Source organism: Anguilla rostrata, chromosome 3 (assembly GCF_018555375.3).
Source record: "Anguilla rostrata isolate EN2019 chromosome 3, ASM1855537v3, whole genome shotgun sequence".
In the NCBI taxonomy this organism is placed as follows: Eukaryota; Metazoa; Chordata; class Actinopteri; order Anguilliformes; family Anguillidae; genus Anguilla; species Anguilla rostrata.
The window spans coordinates 46,273,461-46,296,158 of NC_057935.1; positions in this window are offsets into that span (position 1 = coordinate 46,273,461).

The window sequence follows — 22,698 nt, forward strand, 5'->3', positions numbered from 1 at the left end:
GGAATACAGAGGGAATCCTGGACTCCATATATTTTGGTAGTGATGATTAGATAAAACATTGCTTTAAGAATCTTAATTTTCCTATTATGTCACTATGCTTTTCTGTTGTAAGGATTAAAATGACAAGGATCTCTTTTCTTTTTCTCTCGTTGGTTTCTCAGCTTTTGAGGAAGCTGGCTTTGATGATTGGCAGAATCATTTGGTGGGGTTCGGCAGCGATGGAACAGCTGTGAATGTGGGCTGCAGGAATGGTGGGGCATCATGTCTGCAGCAGGAGATTAGCCACCTGCTCCATCCATTGCATTGCACATCAACTGGAGCTTGAGTAGTGAGGGCCATTAAGGAGAATGAGAAGGTCCAGGAGATGCAGGCCATGCTAAAACACCTTAATGACCAATATCATTGCTCCCCCAAGGCCCTAAGAGAGCTCCAGATGCCAGCCGAGGCAATTGAGGAGAAGGTGCTAAAACCATCCAACCTTCTTAGCACCCGATGTACACCGTGCAATCACAGTAAGGTCTACATGCAGATTTGAAGCTTTTAAAATCATTCCTAATATTATTTGCAGTGCAGCAATTATAATATTTTGCTTCAGATTTTGGGCGGCACAGTGGTGCAGTGGGTAGCACTGTCACCTCACAGCATGAAGGTTCTGGGTTTGAATTTCTGTGTGGAGTTTGCATGTTCTCCCCCTGTCCGTGTGGGTTTCCTCTGGGCACTCCAGGTTCCTCCCACAGTCCAAAGACTGAGACTTGAGAATGTCCTCTTTCTCCACTTCATGGCAGATGTCCTGGACCACCCTGCCACTATCAGAAATGTATTCCAGAAGGGTGAAATCACTGTGTACCAGGCAGTGGAGACCCAGGAGGCATGCTTCTGGAAGATCATTGTGTTGAAGATGATCATGGGTCCACAGATTAAGAGGGTTTACCATGTTGTCCTGGACACTGGTGAATATAAAGGTGTGAGGCTCCAGGCAGAAACGCTGTCCAAGCTGGAAGCAGAGTGGATGAAGTTGATCAGTAAGAAAACGTGTGTGTGTGTGTGTGTTAAAAAACTAAAGAAAATGAAAATGGAAGATACTGATTTAGACAGAGTAGTGTATGACTCTTGATTGCCTAACAAATTTTATCATCACACACCTTGACGAATATCTGAATGACTTGCTGTCAGGCTGGCCAGTGTGAAAAAATATCGACCTAGTGGCTATGGAAAGGTTCAGACAGTGTGGTCAAGATGCAATGAGGACATTCTATAAAGAGCTCTAAGACATTCAGTTGCCATTCAGACTAAGGATGTCATGTCGTAGTATAATGGGTATAAGATCTTTTTCCAGGGACTTGCAGCAATATCGATGGGGCAGATGTTCAACACTGCCTTACTGTCAGGAATAAGAGTGAGGAGTGTTAAATCATGACTGAAAGTAGAATTTATTATATAGAATGTTTAATAATGACAATTTGTTTATTCTTATATTTACAATTATTGTATCACTGTTTTCTTAGAGAAGAGCAGAGCTATGTTCTGTGGTCTGACTCATCTCATGGAGATATATCTTGTCCTTGCAGGTTCCACTGCAAACTGTGAGTGAGGCTTTTCCATCCTGATGAGGGTAAAGAGTGACTGGAGAACAGGTTTGTCAACACCACAGCTTCAGAGGCTTCTGTTACTTTCCAGGCCCTGTCCTGTCATATTTTGACACTGACACAGATGTACAGCACTGGTGGTCTTGCAGCCTTTCAGAAACACAGACTGGGCTTCAAACCCAAGCAGCAACAGAGAGGAGATGAAGAAGAGCCGATGGGGAGTGAAGATAAGGACTGATCTTATCTCAGTCACACACACCCGCAGTGTCCCTCTCTCTCTGAACTGAAAAAAGGTTATACTTGCATTAGTTATTCAATAAACATGCATATATTAACAGAATTTTAGCCACAGGTGGCTTAATACTTCAGGCCAGTAGTGTGTGTACATGAGAACGATTTTCATAATTCTGAGTATTTATGAATTTATGAGATGCATTACAGTCTTCAAAAACATTGAAGACATTTTAGTATGTTTATGGAGTCATTTCATGTCATATGGAGATTCTAAAGATGAGGAAAATGCCCCACATTCAGAGAATAGCTGACTTCTAGTCTGAACCCAGCATATAGATGCTAGCTTGCAGTTGAGCTCAGCATTGTGCAATCATGCTTTTGAGAGCAAACTGATTTAAAAAAAAAAAGAAAAAAAGATTGGTCTCCTGCCACCAGCTGTCTATTGTGCCAGGTCTACACTGTGGAAAATGCTGGAGCCATTCATCACAGAGCAGACAGCATTTTTTATTTATTTATTTATTTTTTGGGTGAGGGAAACAAATGTGTGTCCGAGTTGTTGCTGAGCAAAGTTAATCAGGCAGAACAACCCCTTGATTGCATTCCAATCAATCCATTATCATTTACAGTGTTGACCCAGCCATTTGGTGCAGCAAAGGAGGATGCAGATGGTCTCTCCAAACAGGGCACTCACTCCTGCTCTATGCTAATCGTATTTACATGATGTGCAGTGGAGTGAAGATGTCTGCTCTGCTTTGATTGCTTAATTTGCAGGTCTATCTTGTGAGTGTTGCAGCTGTCACTGGTGAGAGAAATGGCAATAACCAAATGGGAAAAAAAAAAAAAAAAAAAAAACATGGTTCTGTCTGATCAACATGCAGGATACTCCTTTTATTCACATTCTTGATGAAGATTAATATGAAAATTGTATGAAATATACAGGTACTAAGGTATATCTTATTCTCAAAACATGGAGACACACCTATAATACTAATAGACTTGTTCAAAAAACATTTTGTTTCATTCATATTTTTCCTCCAGAAAACACTTGGTTCACAATTATGCTGGCGTGATAAATATGCTGATAAATATTCTTACATATAAAATCCAACAAAAGTGGGTATCACTGTTGCCTCACAGCAAGGAGGTCCTTGGTTCAAATCCCAGCCGGGGCCTTTCTGTGTGCAGTTTGCATGTTTTCCCTGTGTCCATGATCTTTTAAATGAAAGGCAACACAGCATGCTCTTACTTTCTGTGATTAAGAAATTAAATGCACCAGCCTATTACTGTATTTTATTCTTAGTGTGGCAGCGAGTACTCACACAAGCGCATCAATAATAACATTTATAATTTTAAGTTGCCAGACAACGCCACCCTGGGAATTTCACCCAGGGAAATATTTTAAATCTGAACACAAGACACACAGGTTCGTAACACTCAAAAGGGCAGAGACGTGGTTCCAATTTGTAAAGAAAATAGATCTTTATTTTACACTCAACTATTAAAATATTTCTTTTAAAACACCATTCATGCAGGGAGGGAAAGGGGAACCTGATCAGGGCTGAGGCTTACTGGATGGACAGGGGCCAGTGGGGAGGAAGTCACCCAACACAAACCAAAAATCACCCGCGCACACGTGAAACACACACACACGGTCGTGACACAACTCAAATCCCAGGGAGCACAGCACACAAAAAAAAGGGGGGGGGGGGGGAATCCCGCCACCAGCACCGCCACCGACCTCAGCAACTGAAAAGGGATAAAACAATTAGTGGAAGGGAAATCAGGAAAATAAACATGAAAATAAAAACCAAATTGTCTTAATATAAAACCACAGGAAAAATGTTGAAATTAACCCAAAAACAAATAAGGACTGAAGGGGGCAACTAAAAATAACTAAATCAAAATGAACAAACAGAAGTAATAAAAAAAGATGTATATTAATAATTAATCCAAACTAATAATGGGAGTAATCCAAACTAAGAAAAACTAAAGAAATAAACCACAAATCATCCACACAATTACGGGAAGGGGGATTTTAACCCCGGCTAAAAGCCTTGTGTATAGCCAAAGTGTCTTTTTTTTGTATAGAGAGAAAGCAGAGCGGCTAGCTTTGCAATACAGCCATGCAGGACACAGAATGTAGCGATCAGCCAGAGGCAGCCGTTCGAAAAAGCAGCATACAAAATGGCATACAGCAAGGCACGAGCAATGGAAAAGTGGCAGCCGGAGACAGAATAGCAGCAGCGCAGCAGCGCGTCACGTTTTTGATGATGTTCGGTAGCGGCGGTGAATATCAGCTGATTCCAAAAATATCACCTTCATCCGCAGGGCATTAGCACAGAGGAGGGAGGGAGAGGGGCCCATGCACCCCAGCAACTCAGCTACCAGCGCTTTAACCTGTGACCACACCAGCATTAGCCAATAGCATAACATACACTAATGCTGAGAGAGGGAGAACACTTACCACAGCGAAACCAAGCGAGCGGCACACAAGCCAAAGACGCACGCACAAAGCCGGGACGCACCAACAACTCTGTAGCGCAAAATAAACGCCATAAGCATTCAATCAATACGACAAGCAACCAGTGAGTTGAAGCAAGAGCAAACGTACCTGTCGCAGACAGCAAGACAACGCCTATGACCCGGAAGTGACACAACGGGAGGAGAGCAAGAAGCAGGGGGAGGCCATAGCATCAATAAATACCCGCCACGAATGACACCAAGAGCAAACACCTAAGAAGCAAGAAAACCTATTTGACATAGGTATTTGCACACAATTGATGTGCAGACTGCAAGTGCACGTGAAACACTGTATTTACGCACGACACACGCTCTCATGATTCGACTCAGCGGTGACAAGGAGCAGTTTGCGGGAAAAGCAGAGGTTCAGGGCAATCGTGTGACCACACCTACTGGATAAGTATGCACACGCACCTGGAGAGCATCACCAATTAGTCCAGGTATTTAAAGTGTGCTCTCAGTAGGCAGCTGTGACTGGGGAATTTACAAGCCAAGAGAGAGCTTCATGGACTGGCAAGAAGTTGAAAAACTTATTTCGGTTGTTGTTTTCATTTATTGTTTTTGCCTAGAATCTGTGAGGGGGAAGGGTGAAGTTGTTTGTTTATTTGATGTTCATGTTGGTGCGTGCTCTCTCTCCATGTGGCAACCAATAGTCCACTGCCGGAACTGCCGCATCTCCCTCCCAGGGGTGTCACACCAGCATGTGACACCAGCCTTAGACATAACCTATGATTAGATGTTGTTAACAGTTCATCAATGACTGTTCATTAATGTTAGGAGAGATTGACCAAGGAAATTCCTAAAAATTTCATCCGTAATATATACGTGTACACACATTATGGAGCTCATTGTGAATTTGTGAACCATGCGATTGTGGTTTGAACAATGCATTATTATTAGAGAATAAAATTATCTCCACTTTTAGCATCAAGTGTACGTCAGTACATGTATACTTTATTTGATATCGTTTTTTCATCGTTATCAAAGGTGTGATTAAGGAAGTTGTGAACTGTATCTCAGAAAAAGCACCATTGCGATTTGCATATATTTCAGAGGGGGAAAAAGCATTATAGGTTACAAACATGACTGAACAACAGTAATGACAGAAAGAGCAAAATAAGGAATTTTAAAATCCCTTGTCTAAAACTACTTTGCTTTTGTTTTCATATATATATATATTGAGTTTGTTTACTGTGAATCCTGTGAAAGCATTGAGAATAATGAGATGAGTATATATATATATATATATATATATCCTTTCACTCACACTAACAATAGAATGTTTCTCACACTTCTACTTTCCTGTTAGTGAAGGTGGAGTAAAAAACAAGCATCCCAACTTGTTTTTGAAGTGCTAATATTTATTCATTTTCTGTAGGTGATTTGTTTGTATATGCACTGCAAAATTAAAGAAAATACAGAGTTAAATGGTTGCATTGTCTTGATTCAAAGTGAAATTTGCCATGAACAAGAAGTGCTGAAAACATCTGAATGGTGGATGGTTTTTGAAATAAATGTTGTGAAAAAGTATATATATATATTTTTTTTGTATTTTTTTCCTGCTGATTGTTATTGTTGCTTACTCCATAAAATGTATTTTTGGTTATGCTTACACGATGAAGTGATAAACAAAAGGCTAATTTACACAGCCCTCTTAACCCATAAATGTTCTGGCATTTTTCATTGTTAGCGTCATGTGTGAATAGAGCCGGGGTCCATTTTCCGTGTAAGACGTTCATCCTATTTGCCAGGTCAGGACCTATTAAGATTTATGGACACCTTCCACCACGTCTCTTGTGTGAACAAAAGTAGAATCATTTTCAGATAAAGCACACACAAGTTTTGGCCTATGTCTCTGACTTTTATTTAATTTTTTATTCATTTTATTGTATTTCACACCCTCATAATGGCTTCCTTGACTTTACCTGTGGTCCTCATGTTGTCAAACACCAACAGCAAACTCCAAAGGCAATCAAAAGGCTAGAATCAAATCTAGATACTGATAGCTGTCATATACCTGCATTAAGGAAGACGTTGAACACACATGACCAGTCAGAAACACCTGTGATGCTGTCTGTCAACATTATGATGCCCTGAAATGGGGGGTCTATTGATAAAAAATGCTGGAATGTCTAAATGGTGAAACCAAAATGTATACAATCTTTAAAAAAAATACTTTTTACATATACCATTTCTTTAAGGGTATGTGGAAATACCCTTGCATAAAAGCTGAGAATCTGCACTCACACTGTATGTGCTCTCCAAAAGTATGGTACACATAACAAAGACAAGCAAAAATGGCTGCATAAAATAAACACAGATTTATTGTATGCTCTAAAAAGTGGATTTTTTAAATTATTTTTAAATCATTTTTTATTATTATTTTCCCCTGAATTCAGTATCTTTTGATTGCAAGTTTCATTCATGTCAATTTGTATTCCACAAGGAAGCTGTCGACAGTTCTCAATAAGATTTACATTTACTTGAAATATACCTAAATATTCAAAACAGCCTTAAGTCATGTTCCATATTTTATTAAACTTGAATATTTCAACCTGCTGAGAAACTAATCAAATATTTCTTACTGATTTGTATGCTTTATATATAAAACTTAATACATTATATAATATTTCATAAAAATACATCATGCATAATATGGATGAAGTAGAACTATCCTGGTAGGCAGGAAGCCTGTTTAGGCACAATGCGTTTCTGTTCATTATATTTACCAGTGTATTTTTAGTCTTTAATTAAAGCAAGATAAATACAAGACTTCATATGAAAGCACGTTGTAAGGACGAGTTAAAGTCGTTCCTCAGTCGACCAAAAAGTTAACTGCTTAGAGTGTCGGAGTACTTATGACACATGGGAAATTAACCAGTTATCATATGAAGTTAAATTATGTTGGGATCTGATAGTAATTTTGGTAATTTTACATTTGTATACATTCTCCATTTGCTGATATCAGGAATTGAGCTCATTCTGGCAGTTAAACAGTGAGTGTGTTTATTCCTTCATGTTCTGCATAGGAAAGCATTCCAGTCTGTGACAACATAGCACTGGGAGCACAAGTGATTCTGGCCCCCAATAACAAGAACACCAGTCTACAGCATCCAGGGGGTCCATGGCAGGACACAAGAGCTGATCTGCAATGCACAAGTAAGGTGGAGGACCATAGTAATGGAGTACAGGAGGAGGACCATAGTAATGGAGTACAGGAGGAGGACTGAAGCCTCTTGTTGGAATTTGTTTAACCCCAGGCATGCCTTACTACCCTATGCTGGACATGCAGTACTTAAGATTTTTTCTGATGCCTTGATCCTGGAGGAAGTTATCGGTATTCACTGTAGCAATTAATGCGTAGATTGAGTCATATTTTGACCGAATATATTATCTAATTATCAGTTTCAAATGCTATTCTGATGGCAATACAGGGGCAAATAATGTTGGTAATCACAACATTTACGCTAGTTATTTAGTGAGGAGGCAAATGTTGAAGTTGTGAATGCAACATTTTAGAAGAAAGTTCAGCAAGGATATTTACATTTTTGAAGTTATTTTCAGGGATTGTCTTGTTTATATGGGCTCTTTGTTGTAAGTACAATCACGGGTGTTGCAGAAATTGTAAAAATATACATATTCCACATCAAATATATAAAGTTTTCCCTTCTCTGCTTTCACTCTGCCTATGGCAGAACAGAGTTTGTTTTTTGAGGAACAGGCACTTCTCACGTTATTTTTTTATCAGGTGTACTCAAAACTCTTACTCAAGTATTTTTTTTTTTGAATGAGTAACCTACTCTTTACTTCATTACGTTTAGCCAACTCATTTGCGTTACAAATTAGTGATGGGTGAAAATGAACAAACAAATCTTTTTGAACGATTCTTTTTAGTGTCCGGTATGTACTGGATCAGCCTGTCGAACATCCGAGCGCTCATCGGACTCTCCAAAACTGCTGCCTGCTACTATGTACATACGGTAGGTGTCGTGCTTAAAGCACAGCAAGCAGAACAACCAATGAATGCGCGAGATCAAATGAACCATCATTGGGACAACCAATGAATGAGCGAGCTGAATCGGACTTGACTCGAGACAGACAGCCTGCTCTGACACAGTACACACTCACTGAATGAGAACAAGAACGAGATCGAATGTTCTCTCTCAAACTATCGGACGTCGGGTTTAATCGGACTTGAGCCGAGACAGGCAGGCAGCCTGCACTCACTGAACGAGATAGAATTAGCCATTCTCATAAAACTAGGACGTCTGCTACTTGCCCCTCAAAAAGAAATCATTGGTCTGTCACATTTCTGTAACATCGTATTGAGCTTAGATAGCCTACCTACATTTAAATGATTTGAGTTTAAATGTGTGCCAAGCTTAAGAGAGAGTCTGATTTGGGATTTGTTTTTTCACAATATTTACATAAAATAACATCTCCAAAAAATATTTCCCCCCCCATTGGAAAGAGTTCCAGTTACTGTTGTACCTGGCAAAGGCATTCATTAACTTCATTATATGTTATTTAAATAATGTAAGATGAAATGTGTGCCAAGTTTAAATAAAAATGTGGTTAAATTGCTACCTTTTGAATTACAGTTCCTATTTTATTACATATGGGGTGCGATTTTCTTTTGCAGTGTCCTGTGCCCTAAAGCATGTGGTATAGCATGAAATGTGGCTTGGAATTGAATGCAGACTCAGAGCATTCCCATGCCACATACCACATGCTTTAGGGCACAGGACACTGCACAAGAGCCTGAAAATCATGCCCATGGTGTGAAAATGTACCAAACTAGATTTGTAACTAAATTTAGTACTCGAGTAGTTTTTTGACTGGATACTTTTTTACTCTTACTTGAGGAGTTTTCTTAAAAGATAACTTTTACTTATACTTGAGTAAATTTTTATATGAGTAACTTTACTCTTACTCAAGTACAATTGTTCAGTACTCTACCCACCCCTGGCTGCACCTATAAATATCTCAGAATGCAGTCAGGAGCATGTGCATAACTGCATACAAAGAATAAACTGTGAACCCTGGAGACTAGCAGGAGACTTTCTTGGAATCTGCTGATACGGAACTCCAATTGTACGCGGCAATCAAGACCTTCCTATACTTAATATGCAGCAAATCCCAAGTTAGTTTGCTTCTTTGAAAACCTGTGCTAATATGAAGCAGCGATGTAAAAACTGCAGGCTATCGACGCGGAGATGTTCCAAATAATTTTTCCTATGAAATTTCAATTTTTCTTAATGGCTTTGCAGTCAAATATTGCAACTAAGAAAATGACTACTAAACAGAAAAAATCAACATGTGCTGATAAGAGGGATAATGATAATTTATTATTATTATTATTATTATTATTATTATTATTATTATTATTATTATTATTATTATTGTGAACATGGATGGAAGTTTAAATGCTATGATAAGCATGTATTTGAGCAAATGGTCCTCACTTCTTGTCATGGAGAGCCGCAGGGTCTGCTGGCTTTCGTTGTTACTCAGAAGTACCTGTTACTTGAGTAGCACAGAAGTTGATCAGTTGAAGGCCACCTGGTTTCTTGGGTCTAAATCAGTTACTGATCTTAAGGGGGAAAAAAAACTGCAGACTTGGTGGCTCTCCTATTGAATATCACTTCAGTAAAAAGAAAAATGCATCCATATAAAGCAGGTTTTTGTTTTGGACCAGGACTAAGACACCTGATTCTACTTATGGTCTTAATTAAGATCATTCATCCATCCATCCATCCATTATTTAACCTGGAAATCGATTGAGGTGCATCATTTTTGAGGACATTCAAACCTGATTAATGCTCCATCAAGGAGCTAGGAGCCTCCCGAAGGAAACACGAGTGCATCCTTTGCAGAAGTTTCTTGCCTTTTACTCATTTCCTTGATTCCTTTGTCCCCACCTCCTTTCCTAGTTTCCTGGAATCCTTTGATGGGTGGAGCTTGGAGCAATGCAAGGAAGCTAGGAGATAAAATAAGCAAATGGAATCAACCAAAGTTCATGGTAATGTGTGATTCCAGATGTCAATTTCACGTATTTTTTACTTGTTTGGCCTTCCATACTAGGAACAGAGACAAGGAAAGCAGAAAAAATAAGTGGTTGGAATGCACCCCTGGACAGGTCACCAGTCCATCGCAGGCCACACACACACACACACACTATTCACCTAAGCACTCATACCTAGGGGCAGTTAACTGTCCAATTAACCTAACCTGCTTGTTATTGGTCTGCGGAAGGAAACCAGAGTACCCGGATGTAACCCGCGTGAACATGGGGAGAGAATGCAAACTTCACGCAGACAGGCCCCAGCCAGGATTAGTTGAATTGTTAATCACTTTTTTGTGCAAGTTTAAATGTCATAAAACCGCTCTAATTTTTATTGTAGGGATTTCTCACTGCTTTGAACAAAACCTATCATGTCCCTAAAAGGATTTTACTTGAATTACAATTGGCGATTACTTAAATGGGATAATTGTACAAAGTACAATGCGAGAAAACAAAGGGAGACAAACAGGTTTAGCTAACCTTACAGAAGCATGGAGGGAAGTTAAAATAATCTATAAAGGCCTTTATTTATTTATTTATTTATTTATTTATTCATTTATTTAAAAATTGATACTGACCCAGCATAAAGTCTGCTATTGGTTTTCTACAATAATAAAAAAAAAAATAGTCAGCATAAAAAGGCAAGCTGCATTGAAGGGTGAATAGTCAAATTCTGATTGTACTATATATATATGCAAACCACAGGGAGGAATAGTAATAATACTAAACATAACTAACATTCTTGTTGCAGACATTTTTTCACATTACAAAGAGAGATTATAAAAAGTGAGCTTTTATATACTTTTTACAACAATCATCTAAATATGAGCAAACATGCCATCTTATCACCTGCTATGTGATCTATACTACAACCTTAAATAAAATTATACGCTATTGCACTACAATGCTCCTGTGGTCAGAACTGTATTGCTTTGAACCAATTAGACTTAATAGTAGACTTCATTGAAGGTCATGGGTATTCTATTAGGAGAAAAGGACACAAATGAACTGGCAGTTTCCTATGGTTGCTATCCAGAGACACATTGGAAGCTCAAACTGAGCAAGGCAATTAAAAAGACATGCACCAGTACTCTCTTCATGAATCTCAAATGTGTTCCGAAATGTTCCTCCCAACTACTGAAAAGAGATCGAAGCCCCGTAATTTGCTTTCAATTAGTCACCGCTCAGTCAGTTATAGGAGACTGGAGGGAATATAGACCATACAGTCAAATATTATTAAAATGTGAACTGTCTTTCACTAAAGCTTAGAGCCCAGTCTACATGAATGCATTGAAAAACATGTTGCAAAAGCAGTCAAAGTGATTACAGAACAATAACAGTACATCCAATGGCTTTTTAATTCTATGTATTTTAAATCAGTCAGGGTATTACCACTAAATCAGTCAGGGTATTACCATTGGTCTGTAGAAAGGCTTTTAGAGCATTCATTTAGTGGACACATAGTTTAGCGGACACAGAGCTACCAATCATCATTGAAATCTCCAGAACTCCAGAACAAGTCTCCAGAACTGAAGGGGTGGAACACCATTTTTCCAAAAGATATTCCCTCATTCAATGTTTTGATGATTATGGTGGAGAGCGCTGTCTTAATATTGTGGTCCATAATCTCAATGGGGTTGAGATCTGGTGACTGCAAAGGCTATAACATATTTTTCACATCATTTCCATGCTCATCAAACCATTCAGTGACCCCTCATGCCCTGTGAATGGGGGCATGTATCTATTATTTATTTATTTATTTATTTTTCAAAGGTAATTTGTAGTTGGCCTAGGAATGTAAAGACAAGGCAAAGACATAATTGAGAAAAAGCGACTTTCCTTTTTTACCCTACAGCAACCAATAAGTTAGATTATACAATACCATAGGCACAGTTCAGAGTGCGAAGACAACCAAGCTTGCTTTTAACCTACTGTTTTACATATGCAGTATAGTTCACACAAATATATAACTAGCCCAGCAACTCTGTGAGTAACTCAGAGTTTATAAATTATTTAACAGACATAAGGTAAAGTGTTCCCAGGTGTTCTTGTAAGAAAAGAATATGCTTTAATCTCACATAGCAAAAAGCCACATTAAACCCATTCAGGTTCTCAGATCTTCCTTGTTGAACACAGTCCTTTTTTTCTGGGTTGACATTGGCTGCTGGAAAAAAAAAAATAGAATAAAACTAAATATATAAATGAATGCAACTAGCAGACAGGGAAATATTCAGTTCAGGCGACAGGCAAAACACCAAACTATACACAAAATGCAGGAGAAAACCTAACTGTGGAACCCATTTCATGTGAGAAATAGGAGATATGCGAGTACAGTGCATGGTGCCAGGTTAGATAACACACAACACAAAAGGAAGGTGAGAATTGAGACTCTGCTTCCCCTGCAAAGAGACACCGATTCATGTTTTCTGCCGTATGGTTCTGTTTGCTCAGCGTTGTCAACCTTCACGATACACACTGTGGTAAAGGGCCATGCAAGTAATGCTGTTATCTAAACTGTTTCTTTTAAGGAGGAGAGTCAAATAATTCAAATAAATGTATCAATGAGAACTTGCACACCACAGTCCTGTAAGTTTCTTTCCATAGTGCCTTCATAAACAATACATGGAAATAACTGTAGATGGCCATCTATCACAATTAACAATGAGTCCTTGTTTTACAAATGAGTGTGGCTTTGGAAATAACCCCACTTCTTACAATACTATTTTTTCTTAAGATTGTAACTAGAAATCTACAACAGGAAAAATGTACACTACTCTGTAATTAGCCTGTAGATTTTTGCTATACAAGCCTGCCATCAGCATACAACACCATTTAACTGATGAAGCAAATATGCCAAAATGTTTTACTCTTTTAGCCTCTTAACATCTTAACTAAAATGTTAACTGTAAATCCTGAATGTAGTCATTGTTTTCCTGACTGTATAATGTGGATTGCATGGCGGGAAAGTAGACACTGCTGTGATGATATGCATATTATATTCATTGTACATTCAAAATTGAGGTAAAAAGAAAAAAAAAGGGAGGGAGCATATCTTGGATAGTACATCCCACTTAAGGATGGGCAACCATAGTCTCAGAGATTACTGTGTATGTAGTTTCTGTTCTAACCTAATACTGACTTAGTTGTTCTAAATAGCTGCATACACCAATACTGGTTCATTATTGTGTTGAATTTGGGATAACATTGTTGAAGGTATAGCTGTGTAAATATTGTTGAAGGTTAGCTGTACTTTGGTATTTACTTTTGTTCACAGTTATATTTTTAGTTTTTTTTCAGTATCTTTTACACTTATTTATTATATATAGGCTGTCTGGATTTTTGGTACATTATTATTATTATTATTTATTTATTTATTTTATTTTATTTATTTTTTTTTGAGAGCTGATCTCCACCACTTTTGTAAGTCATTGTGCATAAGAGCATCTGCTAAGTGATTGTAATGCAGTGCACTGTCCCCAGTAAAACATTTTCACCAAGGGCGTATGTGCAGTCTCCAGCTGAAACCTATATTTAAAGGAAATCCTGAACCAGGCCCTAGTTTTGCACCTCTACAATAGCGCTTGGTTCAGTGACATGCCCCGTGGAATTCAATTCTGACTATGCTTGGGAGCACTGCAGGACATTGCATGATGGGCCTCAGTGTCCCCCCGGGGAGGAAGCCCTTCAGTCAGTAGGGTGTCCCACACCTCATCACGCAGTAGGCACTCCGCCAGTAGACTGGGTGCCCGCGGCTCGGCTGTGCCAGCTTCATTAAAGGAACGGTCCTCTGGCACGACAATAACTCAGCAGGTAGGCCGCAGTGTGAAAAGCACCGGAGCCCGGCTGCTCTCATTCCGAAGAGCCCACCTGCTAGCGCGGGGCGTCCCGGATTGGCAGAGGACGTCGCAGCGCTGGCATGAGCCTCTGAATGAGATTTGCCTTTCAGCATGGGAGAAATGGTGGATTTTATTATTTATTTGTGTTTCCTTTTCTTTCCACGGAGTCCAAAGTCACAAGTGGGCCGTTCTCTGTATTGCAATATTTGAAAGGAACCTAGTCCTACACAGAAATGCAGAGCTCGAAAAAAATGTCGGGCCTCTCGTAGCCTCTCACTGCTCGTCAAACTTCGCTGAGATCAGTGTCTTTCTGGAATTGAGGTAAGGAGCGGCCAGCATCGGGAGGCCTGGCATGGTGTCACAGAGATATTGACCCGTGCATGCAGACACAGTAAATCCTCAAAGATGGAAGAGTGAATCAATATCAGCACAATTGGATACAGTAATCCCATAATCATCCCCCTCATCATCACTACGGCAACATTCTCCCTCTGCTATGGTTGCAGAAGACTAACAGCCCTGCACAGATATACACAGGCTGGCTGATACAGTTACCACCTGTCAGAATTGTGTATGATGATAGTCATTGTTTATGGTTGTTTTATGTATTTATTTAGTGTGATTTCCACACAAATGGAACTGTCTCAAATGCAAAATTCATTACTCATTATTACACATGTGGGAATGCAGTTACATTCAAAAGTTATGAAAAACAACTGTGGAAGTAATATCTAGTCACCAGAAAATATGGGTATCCTTTCCCCCACAAACATATATAATGGAGATCTAAACAACTGCAATGTCACCAAAAAAAGCATATTCTTAACCAATTCAATCATAATCATTTAGCTTGGAGGACAAACTCCCTGAAGACTGCTGGGGGGGCTATAGAGCAACATTTATCCAACCACTCACATTATAGCAACCCAACACACTAAATGAATGAATTAATTAAAGACATCACCATAGATGAGTTGAACTATAAACTTGCAACCTGGGGGAGGAGGGGGCTACATGGAAATTCAAGGCTCAAGGATAATATCATAATGAAGTTGCCCTCCTAAGTGGGGGTGGGCACAAAGAAAGAAAAAGAAAAATAGGCAAAATGGATACATTCAAGTTTCTATCTCTGTTTTGCCCTCATAAAGAATCTTAATAATGCTTGTGTTAAAGTGTTAATGCTGAAATTGAAAGATTTTTTTTTTCTTAATAGAAAATATCATATACTGCTGTTTCTTATACATTTCTTGCTAATCTCAGTGTCAAAAGGTCAACATTGTCTGCTAATGAAGAAGATGATGATGGTGATAACTGGTATTATACATCGCCGAGTTGAAAAAAAAACTGGCTAAATCATTTCTGTGAATCCCCTTCTCCCTCCTTGCGGTAGTCACCACTGCAGGTAGGGTAATATCTGCTGTTCAGAAGGTGCCAGATGTATGCAACAGGAGGCCTATAACAGATCCTGACAGTGTTTTGCTTGAAGGGAGATTATCAGCAGCTACAGACAAAATGTGCACAGCATTTTGCTAAATGGAAATTACATCTGTACCCTGCGTACAGGGCCTTGCGGGTTCTGGGTTGAGACTGTCACCCTCGATAATCAACTGTCCTGATTATGACAACAACACCGCCATGGCTCAAAGCAAATTGTATGTGACAGGATGAGTTTGAAATTCATTTTAGTCTGTCACCAAGAGAGAAGCGGAGGAATGCAGAATTTTTTTCCTTCTTTCCCACAGAGACCCTGGATGAGGTGAAGATTGTTTTTTTCTAGTTTGTATGTTGTCAAATAGGTGGTGACCCCACTTGGACCTCTTGCTGATTCTAATATTCTCCTTAAAAATAAATAAATAAATACATTTTTCCTCGACTGTGCTGATAGCTAAGCCTCTGGTGTAGACAGAGAGCAGAGAGCTCAGCTCGCTGTAGAACTAGCTCATGTAATAGACTCCTCTGAGAAACACCTAACAATAATATTTGTTTTAAAAAAAAAAAAAAAAGTTTGTGCTAAGCTCATGCTAGACTCAGCAAGGGATTCCCTTAAAGCCAACTGCAATGCAGCAACATTTCATGCTGCAGTTTGATCAATTGAAAGCAATGCAAACATAATTATGCAGATATGGAAAAGGTTTGGTGCAGGGATGAGCCCCAAAATCTCGGATCGAATCCAGACTATGCCATTGCCAACTGTAGCCAGTAGCTCCATAGGTTGATGCACAATTAGACCAGCAGATTGTAGTTGCCGTTTCACTGTAGCCGGGGAAATTGGTTTTCTGTTGCATTCCTGTACTTATGGCGCTGTTTTATGATGGTTTCTATTGCTAGACAACACAAGACATTTGTCATCTGCCTCTTGATCTTCCTGGTCTTCTCCTGTTAACGTTACTGTCCATCAGCTGGATCCTTCTGAGTGTGTGCTGAACACTGCACCTGGAAATGTTAAGCTTTTGTGAAATTTCTCGCTGGGTATAACCTTGCCACAATATGTTTACTTGGCCTTAACTAACTCCTTCTTATTTCTTTTGGTGTCTATTTTAATTAATTGCACTACAGGCTACAGGTAGTAGGATACGTGTGGTAAAACAAAAAACAAACAAAACTTAAGGTAGATAAGATTGAATTTAATTTAACTACATCTCCACCTCCCTCCCACCTCTTCATCACCCATTTTGCAAAACGATTGGACATACTTCCAATAATGTGTTTAATTGTAATTAAAACCAAAGGAGGCCATTTTGAGGAAAGTCATGGCTAAGATTATTTTTAACTAAAACTCATATGTTTGTGTTATTGTTTGTACAAATGGAAAAAAAAGTATTCTGTTTGTTATTCAATAAATGCACATAAATTAATCGAATGTTTCTGTACCAAAAGGTTTTAAATATTTTTTTTTTAAACCACAGGTGGTCTGTACTGTACATATAGAAGGGCGCAGGGAATATATATCCAATTTCCTAGAATGTGTGCACTGGGCAGGCCTTGTTCATTTCCAATATCCCCAAGAATGTATACTTTTACACACTACTTTTGGAAAACCATGGAGACTATTATAAATTCTCAGTTAGAAAGTTTAGCATTGCAAAATAGATGTGAGGGCAGTTGCCACTCGAGATAATTCTAGAAAAATTTAGTCTCCCTATTTACTTTGCTGATGGTAGCAAGGGAATAAAAAACTTATATCAGAACATTTGCCGCACAGTTGCAGTGTTCACCTAACCCTCTGTAGATTTGATTTGTAAATTTCAGAAGAAAAAAAAATCTTTTACAAAAAACAGAAACTGCTTCAAAGCCACATGCAACAATGTGCACTACAGATAAATAAATAAATTAAAGTTTACTCACTACAACTATGATAATGCAGGAGTGTGTACATACTGTATACACACACACACACACACAGACAGACACACAATGTATATATGTGTAGCAAAAATGATAATTAAGAAAAGAAAATCCAAATATCTAGCAAAATAAATGATGGGTATTTAAGTACTCACTGTGGACAAACCAACTGACAGCACTATGTGGATTACAAATGATTTTGGATGTGTGACTTCCATCATTGTCCTTGTGGTCCTATACTTACTTTGTTATATTTGTCAGACTATAACCCTTTGGATATCCCACGCCTAACTGCTGATCTCCACACATGCATTAGTAAAACTCAATTAAAAATATGAGAATATAAAAACAAACAAACTGTGGCAGGCAGTTACCCTCCTGCTGGTGACTCTGCCAGGGTAATTAAGTTTACTCTGTGAGTTAGGAAACATGACACAGGGGCAGCTGTGCCATGCAGGGGGTTGGGAGATTAGGAAGGGGGTTTTGCACCTGCTTGGAGGGCACGTGCCGGTCTGTGACCTTGTAAGGGTGATTAAAGAAGTCATTGGACGTGCTGACACTGCTATAATACATGTTCCCTTTTATCCTATTCATCTCACCAGATTTCTCAATGATTTTCCAAATTGACAAAAAAAATGTAATACGAAGACTAAGGTTTGGTGATTAATACAAATGCCCCCCCCCACCCCTTTCATTTTCTTGAGTATGTCTTGACTTTCAAGACATGTCAGGGTAACTTTATTTAGCTTTTGAAGATGACATGCTGCTCGGGTTAGCATTGTCTAGAACGCACTGGAAAAAAGTCTTTGTTAGTCTGCTGTTAGCACAGGAACATTGTGTCCATTTACATGCCCATTCAGGGGCTCTTAGCACTCTCATTTCTTTTTACCGCTCCCATAGCAACCGGGCTCTTTTTCCGTCTGTTAGGAATGTTCAAATGCTGTTAAAAGCACATTTCTATGCAGTATAAATAAATTCATATAAAGCCCATAGAGCCCTCAGTTACAGATGGCACACCTTTAAACAGGGGTGTTTTTGTACATCGCTGCTCAATGTATTACTCCCCATAAGGCATATGCAGGTCATTTTAAAGTAAGCAAAGATGAGACATTCTGCCAGGATGACATACCAGGCACACCGGTTTTACATTAAATATAATGTCTGACCACAAATAGACGCCAAAGGATTGTCAATTTCACTGGCACTTACATGTGCGACTTGGTGAGGCTGAATTTCAGACATATATTAGGTATGGACAAAAAGTCAGTCATATTTTAATTCATATGATCTGACATCAGTTACCCAAGAATATACTTGAGTGTCCATTATGTTGAATATTTTCCTCCAATTTGAAGAGATATATGCTGATATATAGATATATTTGAAAATATTGCTGTATTGCAGTCAAGATCATTGCAGGAGTGAATGAGAGCATTGATTGACATGAATAAAATAAGTGGTGTCACTGAACTTGGCAGCAAGTATTTTGAATTTCATTTGTTATGACACAAAGACCACCTATCATCTACTCCTACAGGCTGTGACAGTCATGCCACTTGGATAGAAAACATCCTGTCAGTGGCATTGGTAAAGTCATTAACTAAATATACTGATTAAAAATACTGATGTGCCATATTTACACCAGGGTTACATGTTGAAGTGAAAGTGCACAGATTCTCGCTGAAATATTTGTGCTCATTTCAAACGTTGCAATTAACATAAAAACAGTTACACTCTGAAGGGAAAACAGAATATAGCCCATGGATTCATTTACTTAGTATGCACACCTCATTTAAGTGCCAGCTGAGACACGGCACACAACATGATAACTTTAATTCAATGCTTTAATGCTGGAAGAGCCATTATCAAACGCAATTACAGAAACACTGGATACATTTAGCAACATGATTCCATTCAAATACTTATCGATGTCTATGTCAGAAATAAGATGAATCTAAAGGCTCCCTAGTATGGAGGCCAAGCAACCCTTCCATTGTTTATACTGTTAAAGCAGCTCCAAATCAGCTGAGAAAATAGCTCTGCTGTTAGCTTTGATTCTTCCAAGTATCTTTCTGAGGGCAACTGCCACACCATCTCACAGGGGAGGCCTGGCCTTCTTTTTCCCTGAACCATAAGAAAACTAGACCTGTGCTCTTGCCAAGAGCAATCCTGTCACAGTACGCAGTCAGTACTGCAGACATGCAAACAGAGGAGTTTCTGAATCCACAAAATAAATAATGTCTCTTCTCACCATCACTGTCTCCTAACAATGAAGACGTTTAGAAGAGGTGCAGCAATTGAAGTTAATTTCAAATTGCATTATCTCAAGGAAGTGCTAATTAGTCATAATAATAGAGATTAAAGACAAGCAGTGGTACACTGGATTGCCAGTACTGTACAAGACAATGTCATACGTTTTATGAGGTGTAAAAGCTAAAAAAAAAAATGTGTTTTACTGTAGTATTCAAGTGGAAAGGTCTCTGGGAGAAACAAAAAAAAAAAACTGGCAGAAAGCATACTATTTTTTTCTAACTTTAATTTTACTCTGCGCCATTTGGAAATATTGTTGACACAAAATTGTTACCAAGTAACATGCATGTGCTGATTATACATCATAAAGAAGAAATCCAATTTAAAGCTACATTAAATTGTTTCACTATTATGTGAACAGCACCAATTTACTGCACTTTTGTACTTCACTGGAGTGGATATTGCTTTTATTTTTATTAAGAAGTTCACCTAGAGTCTGATCCTCTAATTTCAGCACAGTAGGAAAAGATAATGACCACAGGCTATTCCCTATAATAGAGATGTACGAGATGGCAATGCCAAATCTATTATTTTTCATTTATCAGTCTTGACAATTGGGCTTTAAAGAGAGGGAGATCATATATTTATACATTTCTGTATACATGCATGCATACAGAAGCGATCTATTCACTTATCTATTATTAACGAGAGTTACGAACATACACTACATGACCAAAAGTATGTGACGTTAATATGGAGTTGGTCCACCCTTTGCTGCTATAACAACCTACACTCTTCCGGGAAGGCTTTATACTAGATGTTGGAGCACTGCTGCAGAGATATGCTTCCATTCAGCCAGAAGACCATTAGTGAGGTCAGGCACTGATTGGGCGATTAGGCCTGGCTCGCAGTTGGCTTTCCAATTGATCCAAAAGATATTGGATTGGGCTAAGGTCAGAGGTCTGTGCAGGCCAGTCAAGTTCTTCCACATCTTTTTTGACAAAATCAATTCTCGGGGGCATTGTCATGCAGAAACCTGCAAGGGAAGCACATCATCGTCTAGAATGTGATTGCATGAGGTAGCAATACGATTTTCCTTCACTGGAAATAAGGAGCCAAGCCCAAACCATGAAAAACAGCACCAGACCAAGGGGTGTCCAGATACTTTTGGTCATATAGTGTATTACTTCAATAAAAAACTATGGAATTCCTTATATCATCTGCCAATCCATTAACTAAACTTTGGTAATCTGCCAGTCCACGACTAACCTTTTGTAAGAGTGGGCATCATTTACAATAGTTCTTTTGTGAATTAAATGTCTCGAAACTAAGGTTGTACTGTTCAGATAGCTACTTGAATGTTTGTTTAAATATTAAATATGTTTCTGTTTTACTACTGCTTCATGGTTTGAACGCTTCATTTTCAATCACACGAGGAAGCGGCATTGTATCACTCTATTTAGTGCTGATTATTTTATGTTTAAATTAGTTATACTTTGTAAATATCAACGCAGTTCACGCATGTCATGTGAAATATGTGACCAGGCACACCATTGATGGATATATAGTTTTTTCGATTATCACCTTTGAGAAACAGACAATATAATTTGATCTGGCAAACTTTCCCTGAGTGAGCATACGAATGTTATCTGTTTACTCTTTGTTTCTATCCCTGATTCCCCCACCACAAACATCACAGGAAACATCCTTGTGGCAATTAGCCTCACTGAGGGGTCTGTTTTTCTCCCCTTCCTTACGACAAGCAAAAAAGTTGTCCAGGAACTTTCTCTTCTTTGAAAGTTTTATTACTTTATTACTTGAAGACAGCACACTATATTGGAGGTCCCAGACCCTGTGTGGCAACAAACGCACATAGATCAGGTTCCTTTTCATTTTAAGTCAAATGCAATCTGTGAAAATTAATTGAAATCATTGATTGAAAATCTTAATGTGATCTAGATAAAGATTGTCAAGGGCTGATAGTTGAATTTTTTAAAAACCAGTTCCAGTTTCAAGTGGAAAACAACATGGGGTGATTTGGTTTTGTAAAATATTTTACCTGCAGGTGGAGATTCCAACTGGCAAGATTTAACTTAAAGGATTTGTCTACAAACCTCACCACTGTTGTTTGAAGTAAACTACCATTTTTAAGAGATATTCAAAAGCTAGCTGTATTATCTCCTGACATATTCACATTTTGTCTCAATACAGATCAGAACTATGAATCTTTTGATAATGCTCTGAATCCTGCTTCAAACACATAAGGCAACTTGAATATGTACATTTGTCAGCTTTAATATTAGAGTCCTTGTCTGATCCATGTCTCACTCACACAACCACCCTTTCAACACCTCACCCAACCTGCACACAGCCATGTTTTGTAAGTATTTCGTTATATTATTCACTGTGATATACTGTATAATGCATGTGGTACTGTTGTACACCAGCTGGGAAATTGTGCTGTCTGCTGTTATGTGATCTCCACGCTTTCCTTATTATGTACGCGTAAATATCGGAGGTATGTAATTGGGTTATTGATGCGAGCTAACTTGTTCTACTGCCAATGTGCAGTGTAAATATAATTCATTTTATTTTCATTTTCTCTGTCAGTAACCACACTCATTGTTCTGCCTCAAGGACCTGTGCCCATGTGGCACCTGTGTTTGAATAAATATGCCAGACCAAATCTGATCTCTGACTAATTGAGTGTTCTGACAGACACTCCACATTGTTGGTGATCAGCCGCTGCACTAGCAACCTAGCCTCATTATCCTCCTTATTTTAATGGGCCTTAGAGCCTGATAGCACAATTGCTGTGGAGATGACGGACAGGTCAGCATCGGCTTATCCATCGTTGATCTGT